The sequence below is a fragment of the Schistocerca nitens genome, chromosome 1 (genome assembly GCF_023898315.1).
Source record: "Schistocerca nitens isolate TAMUIC-IGC-003100 chromosome 1, iqSchNite1.1, whole genome shotgun sequence".
NCBI lineage: Eukaryota > Metazoa > Arthropoda > Insecta > Orthoptera > Acrididae > Schistocerca > Schistocerca nitens.
The window spans coordinates 470,260,734-470,272,814 of NC_064614.1; positions in this window are offsets into that span (position 1 = coordinate 470,260,734).

Below are 12,081 nucleotides of genomic sequence, written 5' to 3' on the forward strand. Positions count from 1 at the left end.
TTTCCTTCTCTCCCTTTTCCTACTGACGAATTCCAGTCACCCATGACTATTAAATTTTCGTGTCCCTTCACAATCTGAATAATTTCTTTTATTTCATCATACATTTCTTCAATTTCTTCGTCATCTGCAGAGCTAGTTGGCATATAAATTTGTAATACTGTAGTAGGTGTGGGCTTCGTATCTATCTTGGCCACAATAATGCGTTCACTATGCTGTTTGTAGTAGCTTACCCGCATTCCTATTTTCCTATTCATTATTAAACCTACTCCTGCATTACCCCTATTTGATTTTGTGTTTATAACCCTGTAGTCACCTGACCACAAGTCTTGTTCCTCCTGCCACCGAACTTCACTAATTCCAACTATATCTATCTTCAACCTATCCATTTCCCTTTTTAAATTTTCTAACCTACCTGCCCGATTAAGGGATCTGACATTCCACGCTCCGATCGGTAGAACGCCAGTTTTCTTTCTCCTGATAACGACATCCTCTTGAGTAGTCCCCGCCCGGAGATCCGAATGGGGGACTATTTTATCTCCGGAATATTTTACCCAAGAGGACGCCATCATCATTTAATCATACAGTAAAGCTGCATGCCGTCGGGAAAAATTACGGCTGTAGTTTCCCCTTGCTTTCAGCCGTTCGCAGTACCAGCACAGCAAGGCCGTTTTGGTTATTGTTACAAGGCCACATCAGTCAATCATCCAGACTGTTGCCCTTGCAACTACTGAAAAGGCTGCGGCCCCTCTTCAGGAACCACACGTTTGTCTGGCCTCTCAACAGATACCCCTCCGTTGTGGTTGCACCTACGGTACGGCTATCTGTATCGCTGAGGCACGCAAGCCTCCCCACCAACGGCAAGGTCCATGGTTCATGGGGGGGGGTCCTTAGGTTAGTTAGGTTTAATTAGTTCTAAGTTCTAGGCGACTGATGACCACAGAAGTTTAGTCGCAAAGTGCTCAGAGCCATTTGAACCATTTTAGTTCGTGCAGAAAATCCTGCACTGTCAACAGCTTAGAAATTACGGACAGATGTAGAGGCAGCGTGGCTCAGTATTTCTGCAAGGGACTTCCAACGATTTGTTGAGTCCATGCCACGTCGAGTTGCTGCACTGCGCGGGGCAAAAGGAGATCCGACACGATATTAGGAGGTATCCCATGACTTTTGACATCTCAGCATATTACAATACACTCTGGTATTTGTGCGCCAACATATACTATATGTCCGTTCCACACCACCGATGCTACGCAACTACTTCTCTGCCTTCATCTGTACGACTGCGAGCACACGCTCTTTACTCTGACTCGTGCCAACGATGTTACTGTTATACCAAAGATAATATCTGTGCTTTATATAATAAAAACTTCCCTGACGTGATCAGTGTGTTTGCTACACTGAGTTGACATTAATAATTCTGAATACAATAATTCTTAATACAATACATTTTCATATCCACTAAATATTGATAAAATTCATTATTATATATAGATATTTACAAATATGGTTATAAACAAGTAGCTGAAAAGTACGTGAGGTCGTGACCTATAAAGGGGTGTGCTACAGTTCTCTGCCCCATAATGCAGGTCGAGAAATTTGCAGCCAGGACCGTCACAGAATAGACGGAGCCTTTGGTTGAGACCCTCCACTCGGCTCCAAACCAACAAACCAAACAACAACGTAGCTGGCTGTTTAAAAGAAATGATAATTGCGTTACAGACTGCGTGGATCTACTCTTTACAGTTACAGAAAACGTGAGATTACACCCTTTAAATACAATAACACGCGAGAAATTTAAGAATTAAAGTAAAAAATAACATAGAAAAAACTATATACGTGACTTGCTGCTTTACTGGAGCGTTACAGGCGGCAGATGAAACGAACTACTTGCTGACTGCTGTAATTTCACTCTTAGCAGTGTAAAACATACGCAGTCACTCACAAGTTACTTGCTGTGACACAGTGACAGTATCCCAGACAACGCGAACAATGGGCTGTGGGAGACCAGGAATTACCGGTGCACGTGAAGTGGAGGAGCATGTTGTCGCTGACAGAGGTAGCGTTGCAATACAACTGCTAGCATAATTAAAGTAGGTCAGAGCACCACTTGGAGGATACTTGACGGGTAACTTCTGTATTCAAACCACCTCCAACGGATGTCTGTGGTTGCAGAAGCAAGCTGTGATTCCAGAAACCTACGGCAGGACATGTTTCACGAATTTTCACAACCAACCCCCTTGGGCAGACGAGAAACGACGTCGCTCTAACAAGCGATACATCAGCAACATCCCAGGATTAAAGGTCAGTGACACGTCTCTCCAGGTGTAAGACAGTGGCGTCATAACTATGTGCCGTCCGTATGGTCGTTTTATGTCCGAAGTTGAGACCCGCTTAGAATCGCACTTCACTATAATCATTATAATCCGAATTGTATCCACGCAGACTTTTTATCGCCGTCGCAATTAAACTGTGGGCCCAAAATCGTTTACAAGAGTAAATTTCAAATCTCAGTTAACAAAGCAGCGACCAAAGACTGTATAACCCGACTCTCCCGCAATTTAGCGCTACTCGCAGTATGCAGAATATCTTATGTTGTGGCGTAACAAGACCGCTACGCCACACGAAGTAGCCGAAAGGCACGCGTTACTGACGCAGGCTAGAGATAGGTCTGAAACAGGAGACGTAATGAATGCTATAAAGAAAAGTACGTAGCTGCTATAATACTTAACTTTAATCCATCATTTGTATACAGCATTCTTGATGATACAAGTGAGACTCTATCTTGAAATGGTTAATGGCGCCTTGCTAGGTCGTAGCCATGGACTTAGCTGAAGGCTATTCTAACTGTCTCTCGGCAAATGAGAGAAAAGCTTCGTCTGTGTAGTCGCTAGCAAAGTCGTCGTACAACTGGGGCGAGTGCTAGTCCGTCTCTCGAGACCTGCCGGGTGGTAGCGCTCGGTCTGATCACTGCCAGTGGCGACACGCGGGTCCGACATGTACTAATGGACCGCGGCCGATTTAAAGCTACCACCTAGCAAGTGTGGTGTCTGGCTGTGACACCACATCTTATTTCAATTACATTGACTGAAAAATACGCAGCACGAAAGAATAATTAATGTAGAATAACGAAATTTCTGAAATAAATTTGTCTAGGTAACAAATTTAAGCGATTAACATTGCAAGATCACAAACGCGAGATAAGCCACTGCTAACGTGAAATGCTGGTACGTTAGTAACCGGTGACACCGCCAGAATGTTGAGTGCAGGCATGCGAAGTGTATCAGTTGTGTTGTAAAGCTGCCGGATGTCAGTTTGTGGGATACAGTTCCATGCCTGTTACACTTAGTCGGTCAAGACAGGGATGGTTGACGCTGTTTGTGGTTGACGCCAGAACTGTCGTCCGATGATGTGCCATATATGGAGACAGATCTGGTGATTAAGCAGTCCAAGGCAATATGTCGGCACTATATAGAGCATGTTGGGTTACAACAACGGTATGTTGTTGTTGTTGTTGTTGTGGTCTTCAGTCCTGAGACTGGTTTGATGCAGCTCTCCATGCTACTCTATCCTGTGCAAGCCTCTTCATTTCCCAGTACCTACTGCAGCCTACATACTTCTGAATCTGCTTGGTGTATTCATCTCTTGATCTCCCTCTACGATTTTTGCCCTCCACACTGCCCTCCAATACTAAATTGGTACCGAGCGAGGTGGCGCAGTGGTTAGCACACTGGACTCGCATTCGGGAGGACGACGGTTCAATTCCGTCTCCGGCCATCCTAATTTAGGTTTTCCGTGATTTCCCTAAATCGTTTCAGGCAAATGCCGGGATGGTTCCTTTGAAAGGGCACGGCCGATTTCCTTCCCAATCCTTCCCTAACCCGAGCTTGCGCTCCGTCTCTAATGACCTCGTTGTCGACGGGACGCTAAACACTAACCACCACCACCACCACCACTAAATTGGTGATCCCTTGATGCCTCAGAACATGTCCTACCAACCGATCCCTTCTTCTGGTCAAGTTGTGCCACAAACTCCTCTTCTCTCCAATTCTATTCAATACCTCCTCATTAGTTATGTAATCTACCCATCTAATCTTTAGCATTCTTCTGAAGCACCACATTTCGAAAGCTTCTATTCTCTTATTGTCTAAACTATTTATCGTCCATGTTTCACTTCCATACATGGCTACACTCCATACAAATACACTCCTGGAAATGGAAAAAAGAACACATTGACACCGGTGTGTCAGACCCACCATACTTGCTCCGGACACTGCGAGAGGGCTGTACAAGCAATGATCACACGCACGGTACAGCGGACACACCAGGAACCGCGGTGTTGGCCGTCGAATGGCGCTAGCTGCGCAGCATTTGTGCACCGCCGCCGTCAGTGTCAGCCAGTTTGCCGTGGCATACGGAGCTCCATCGCAGTCTTTAACACTGGTAGCATGCCGCGACAGCGTGGACGTGAACCGTATGTGCAGTTGACGGACTTTGAGCGAGGGCGTATAGTGGGCATGCGGGAGGCCGGGTGGACGTACCGCCGAATTGCTCAACACGTGGGGCGTGAGGTCTCCACAGTACATCGATGTTGTCGCCAGTGGTCGGCGGAAGGTGCACGTGCCCGTCGACCTGGGACCGGACCGCAGCGACGCACGGATGCACGCCAAGACCGTAGGATCCTACGCAGTGCCGTAGGGGACCGCACCGCCACTTCCCAGCAAATTAGGGACACTGTTGCTCCTGGGGTATCGGCGAGGACCATTCGCAACCGTCTCCATGAAGCTGGGCTACGGTCCCGCACACCGTTAGGCCGTCTTCCGCTCACGCCCCAACATCGTGCAGCCCGCCTCCAGTGGTGTCGCGACAGGCGTGAATGGAGGGACGAATGGAGACGTGTCGTCTTCAGCGATGAGAGTCGCTTCTGCCTTGGTGCCAATGATGGTCGTATGCGTGTTTGGCGCCGTGCAGGTGAGCGCCACAATCAGGACTGCATACGACCGAGGCACACAGGGCCAACACCCGGCATCATGGTGTGGGGAGCGATCTCCTACACTGGCCGTACACCACTGGTGATCGTCGAGGGGACACTGAATAGTGCACGGTACATCCAAACCGTCATCGAACCCATCGTTCTACCATTCCTAGACCGGCAAGGGAACTTGCTGTTCCAACAGGACAATGCACGTCCGCATGTATCTCGTGCCACCCAACGTGCTCTAGAAGGTGTAAGTCAACTACCCTGGCCAGCAAGATCTCCGGATCTGTCCCCCATTGAGCATGTTTGGGACTGGATGAAGCGTCGTCTCACGCGGTCTGCACGTCCAGCACGAACGCTGGTCCAACTGAGGCGCCAGGTGGAAATGGCATGGCAAGCCGTTCCACAGGACTACATCCAGCATCTCTACGATCGTCTCCATGGGAGAATAGCAGCCTGCATTGCTGCGAAAGGTGGATATACACTGTACTAGTGCCGACATTGTGCATGCTCTGTTGCCTGTGTCTATGTGCCTGTGGTTCTGGCAGTGTGATCATGTGATGTATCTGACCCCAGGAATGTGTCAATAAAGTTTCCCCTTCCTGGGACAATGAATTCACGGTGTTCTTATTTCAATTTCCAGGAGTGTACTTTCAGAAACGACTTACTGACACTTAAATCAATACTCGATGTTAACAAATTTCTCTTCTTCAGAAACGCTTTCCTTGCCATTGCCAGTCTACATTTTATATCCTCTCTACTTCGACCATCATCAGTTATTTTACTCCCCAAATAGCAAAACTCCTTTACTATTGGAATGCTGGTCATGAAAGGTAGCAAAACAGGTCGAATTACCAGAATGACGTACAAATTTGCAGACAGGGTGCGTGTGATAACCACGAGAGTGCTCCTGCTGTCATACGTCATCGCACCCCAGTCCATAACTCCAGGTGTAGGTCCAGTGTGTCTAGCATGCAGACAGGTTGGTTGCAGCCTCTCAACTGGCCTCCTTCTAACCAACACACGGCCATCATCGGCAGCGAGGCAGAATCAGCTTTCATCAGGAAATACAACACATCTCCATCCTACCCTCCAATGAGATCTTGCTTGACATCACTTAAGTCGCAAATGGCGGCAGTTTGGCGTCAGTGAAATGCACGTGCAGGGCATGTGGCTCGGAGTTGTCCTTCGAGTAACCACCACAGTTCGTTGTGTCACTGTGGTGCCAAGTGTTGCTAAAATTGCTGCTGCAGATGCAGTTCGATGCGCCACGGCCGTACGCCCAACAAGATTGTCTGCCCTCTCCGTAGTGCCACGTCGCCGTCCGGAGCCCGGTCTTATTGCGACCGGTAAATTCTGGTGGCCACCTGCCAGCAATCATTTACAGTGGCTAAATTCCTGCCAACTCTTCCTGCAGTATCGTAGAAGGAACATACAATGCTTGTAGTTCTATTTATGACCTTGTCCGAACTCAGTGAGATGTTGATGAAGGCGTCTTCGGTGCCTTAAACGCATTCTTGACTGACGTCAACTTAACACGTCGAGTGCCAAAGCTAACTAACGCTCACGACCATTACAATATGTATTTAAAGCAAACCTGATTTGCATCCCCAAGTGGCGCTACTAGCGCTATTCTTATGCGACTGGAGCAAAATTTGAGTAGACATTTCAGATCGATTCCGTATTTCTGGATTTCCGGAAGGCTTTTGACACTGTACCACACAAGCGGCTCGTAGAGAAATTGCGTGCTTATGGAATATCGTCTCAGTTATGTGACTGGATCTGTGATTTCCTGTCAGAGATGTCACAGTTCGTAGTAATTGACGGAAAGTCATTGAGTAAAACAGAAGTGATTTCTGGCGTTCCCCAATGTAGTGTTATAGGCCCTTTGCTGTTCCTTATCTACATAAAGGATTTGGGAGACAATATGAGCAGCCGTCTTCGGTTTTTTGCAGATGACGCTATCGTTTATCGACTAATAAAGTCATCATAAGATCAAAACAAAATGCAAAACGATTTAGAAGAAATATCAGAATGGTGCGAAAAGTGGCAGTTGACCTTAAATAACGAAAAGTGTGAGGTCACCCACATGAGTGCTGAAAGGAACTCGTTAAACTTCGGTTACACGATAAATCAGTCTAATCTAAAAGCCGTAAATTCAACTAAATACCTTGGCATTACAATTACGAACAACTTAAATTGGAAGGAACACATAGAAAATGTTTTGGGAAGGCTAACCAAAGACTGCGTTTTATTGGCAGGATACTTAGAAAATGTAACAGACCTACTAAGGAGACTGCCTACGCTACGCTTGTCCGTCCTCTTTTAGAATACTGCTGCGCGGTGTGGGATCCTTACCAGATAGGAGTGACGGAGTACATCGAAAAAGTTCAAAGAAAGGCAGCACGTTTTGTATTATCACGAAATATGGGAGAGAGTGTCACAGAAATGATACAGGAGTTGGGATGGACATCATTAAAAGAAAGGCGTTTTTCGTTGCGACGGAATCTTCTCACGAAATTCCAATCACCAACCTTCTCCTCCGAATGCGAAAATATTTTGTTGACACCGACTTACATAGGGAGGAACGATCACCAAGATAACATAAGGGAAATCAGAGCTCGTAAGGAAATATATAGGTGTTCATTCTTTCCGCGCGCTATACGAGATTGGAATGATAGATAATTGTGAAGGTGGTTCGATGAACCCTCTGCCAGGCACTTAAATGTGATTTGCAGAGTATCCATGTAGATGTAGATGTAGATGTAGACGTTCGATGAACCCTCTGCCAGGCACTTAAATGTGATTTGCAGAGTATCCATGTAGATGTAGATCTAGACATAATCATTTAGATGTAGAAACGCACCTACAAACTTTCGTTTATATCGCACAACTCCTTCTTGGTGTTGCGATATTTTGTCCGTCATTGTATGTTTATTCTCATATTAAGAGATCTTATTGTCACTTTAATCACTATATTAATTAATATGTATGGTACCTTTATAAGACATTTTTGATTTCCAAAGATATCTACCATATTGCAATTTTCGTTGCATCTACTATTTGGATTTTACTTTTCAGGTTATTTAATTCTAACTTTAATTTTCGTTATAGGTCATAAGCATTAACTACACAAGATGATACCTACTTTCCTAAAATACATCAACAATGTAATATCTTTTGTCACAACAAATTTACAACGGTTTATTTTACACGTACTGCAAATCGTGAAATTAATTTGAGCGTGACGAGTACAACATCTACAAAGAAGCTCTCCATGTAGACTCAACTTATCTCATCTCACGGAACATTGTCTTTCTTTTTTACATAGTTATAAGAATTATCACAGCAACTAGATACAGATTCTGGTATCTACTTCCGCTGCAACCCCGGGAAGATTGTAACTGATGATAATAGCAGAAGTGAAGAAATAAAAGCAAAGATTTCTGCGGAAAACAGATCTTACAGGACACTGATTAATATTATGCAGTCACGTAGCTGAGCAGAAAATCGAAGATGACTATCCCTCGAACGGTTATAAGGACGGAGATAATGTACGGTTCAGAAACACTGACAGTGATTATGGCAGAAGAGAAATGGCTGAGAATATTGGAGGGGAAAATATTAAGAAAGATTTTGGTAACAGTGATTGAGGCAGGGCAATGAAGAATATGGAAAAACAAGGAACTGGAACAACTATATGGCTACGCTGACCTAGTTTCGGAGATCAAGAACTGGCTGGAATGCCAGAGGATAGATCTGCCAAGGAGGTCTACAGAGGAAATCAATGTAGTAGAAGGTGCAAAGGGAGACCACAGAAGCGATGACTGTAAAATATGGAGAACGAATTGGGAAAGATGGGGGGAAGAAGACGGAGCAGAAGATCGTCAAGACTGGGCTGCGATCCTCAATGAGGTCAAACTACTACAAGTGCTGTAACGCCAAAGAGTAAGAGTGAGTAACTTGAGAGTGACGAGTACAATGTGTAAATACAAACTCCCCATACAGACTCAACTTATTTCACATCATACAACATTGTATTTCATTTTTACATTGTTATAAAAAACACCACGGCAACTACGCTACTGGCCATTAAAATTGCTACACCAAGAAGAAATGCAGATGATTACCGGGTATTCTGTGGACAAATATACTAGAACTGACATGTGATTACATTTTCACGCAATTTGGCTGCATAGATCCTGAGAAATCAGTACCCAGAACAACCACATCTGGCCGTAATAACGGCCTTGATACGCATGGGCATTGAGTCAAACAGAGCTTGGATGGCGTGTACAGATACAGCTGCCCATGCAGCTTCAACACGATACCACAGTTCATCAAGAGTAGTGACTGGCGTATTGTGATGAGCCAGTTGCTCGGCCACCATTGACCAGACGTTTGCAATTGGTGAGAGATCTGGAGAATGTGCTGGCCAGGGCAGCAGTCGAACATTTTCTGTATCCAGAAAGGCCCGGACAAGACCTGCAACATGCGTTTGTGCATTATCCTGCAAATGTAGGGTTTCGCAGGGATCGAATGAAGGGTAGAGCCACGGGTCGTAACACATCTGAAATGTAACGTCCACTCCACTGTTCAAAGTGCCGTCAGTGCGAACAAGAGGTGACCGAGACGTGTAACCAATGGCATCCCAGACCAACACGCCGGGTGATACGCCAGTATGGCGATGACGAATACACGCTTCCAATGTGCGTTCACCACGATGTCGCCAAACACGGATGCGACCACCATGATGCTCTAAACAGATCCTGGATTCATCCGAAAAAATGACATTTTGCCATTCGAGCACCCAGGTTCGTCGTTGAGTACACCATCGCAGGCGCTCCTGTCTGTGATGCAGCATCAAGGGTAACCGCAGCCATGGTCTCCAAGCTGATAGTCCTTGCTGCTGCAAACGTCGTCGAACTGTTCGTGCAGATGGTTGTTGTCTTGCAAACGTCCCCATCTGTTGACTGAGGGATCGAGACGAGGCTGCACGATTCGTTGCAGCCATGCGGATAAGTTTCCTGTCATCTGGATTGTTAGTGATACGAGGCCGCTGGGATCCAGCAGGGTGTTTCGTATTACCCTCCTGAACCCACCGACTACATATTCTGCTAACAGTCTGTGGATCTCGACCAACGCGAGCATCAATGTCGCGATACGATAAACCGCAATCGCGATAGGCTACAATCCTACTTTATCAAAGTTGGAAACGTGATGGTACGCATTTCTCCTCCTTACAGGAGGCGTCACAACAACGTTTCACCAGGCAACGCCGGTCAACAGCTGTTTGTATATGAGAAATAGGTTGGAAACGTTCCTCATGTCAGTACGTTGTAGGTGTCGCCATCGGCGCCAACCTTGTGTGAATGCTCTGAAAAGCTAATCATTTGCATACCACAGCATCTTCTACCTGTCGGTTAAATTTCGCGTCTGTAGTACGTCATCTTCGTGGTGTAGCAATTTCAATGGCCAGTAGTGTACTAACTCCCCATACAGACTCAACTTATTTCACCTCATACAACATTTTATTTCATTTTTACATTGTTATAACAAACACCACGGAAACTATATGCAACTTCAGACATTTACTTCCGCTGCAACTCTGGGAACATTATATCCGGCGACGCTAACTTTTCATGCAGCGTGGACAACTGCAGTCGGTCTCCATTTATTTTCTGCGCCGCTCATGTAACAAAGATTTTGTAGCCTTTTTTCAATCTAAATCTCTACTAATATGCATGCGTTAACTAACACAAGAATAAAATGATAAAGTTACTCGTCATATATTGTTGAGGCGGCTCGATTACGGAATGATACACCGATGCACGATGTGTCACTACATTAGCTCATCTCCACTCTAACAATATACGGTTCCAACAACTTGAAACCCCTTTATTAACATTATCGAAATTACTTTTATTGAAAATTATTTCTGCTTTAATTTGATGCACACAATATAATTCAATAACAATTTCCTAACATCATAATATATCAATAAATAATTAACAAGAAATGCAGTTACTTATTATTTTGCATTATAAGTGGCATGGCAGTTTAGAGCCTTTCCCTTTTACGTTCCACTGATTGTGTGGTCCTTAGTTGACTTCGGTTGATGAAAGGTGTGATGCTTTACTTCTCTTTCGCAATCTCAAGAAGTTTGCCTTATAAAATTTAATACTAAATACATACAAAGACAAACGGTGTTTCTCTTTTCTTTCTCTCTCCAATAAAATCTATGTAACAATTTCACGTATTGTAGGCATTTGCTTTTTTTTTCATCAGCTTACATAAGGTATCTGGAAGATATATTTTTGGCCGGCCGCGGTGGTCTCGCGGTTCTAGGCGCGCAGTCCGGAACCGTGCGACTGCTACGGTCGCAGGTTCGAATCCTGCCTCGGGCATGGCTGTGTGTGATGTCCTTAGGTTAGTTAGGTTTAAGTAGTTCTAAGTTCTAGGGGACTGATGACCACAGCAGTTGAGTCCCATAGTGCTCAGAGCCATTTGAACCATTTTTGAAGATATATTTTTGTTTTATTATTTCTAAAGAATTATCCTTTGCAGTTATTTTATGTCTGTCCTACTAGCTATGTTATATTTACTGTACATTTAGGACCATTATATTTATTGCCTTCTTTAGGTTTCATTGTTAATTATCACTTTGCTATAAAAGTTCTCAACGTATGGGCTTGAAACCTTGCAGTGGGCCGTTGAATAGAAAAGAGAACATTCTCCGGAGAAGACTCTCTGAGAAATTTCTGAATTTCATATGAATAAAAAAATTCGAAGCATATTCTCTGACATGGGAATACCTTTTCACTACCTCCCCTCCTTTACAAGGTTCTCGGTGTGTGTTGTGTGACACGTCTTGCACAAAACACACACGTAGCCTTATAATTCTTTCAACTCGCTCAAACAGACCAGCTATTCAGTATACAAACAAGGAACTGGCATCAATGTGTTGTGAAAGAGTTTCGCAGTGGTTCTATTTTACCTTTGTGTACCGTAACAAATTATTGTGACGGTTAAAGGACAGTTTACGAAATTTCTGACCATGTTACCGAAATTTCGAGATGCGGGAAACTTTTGTTGTTGAAGTTAGATGA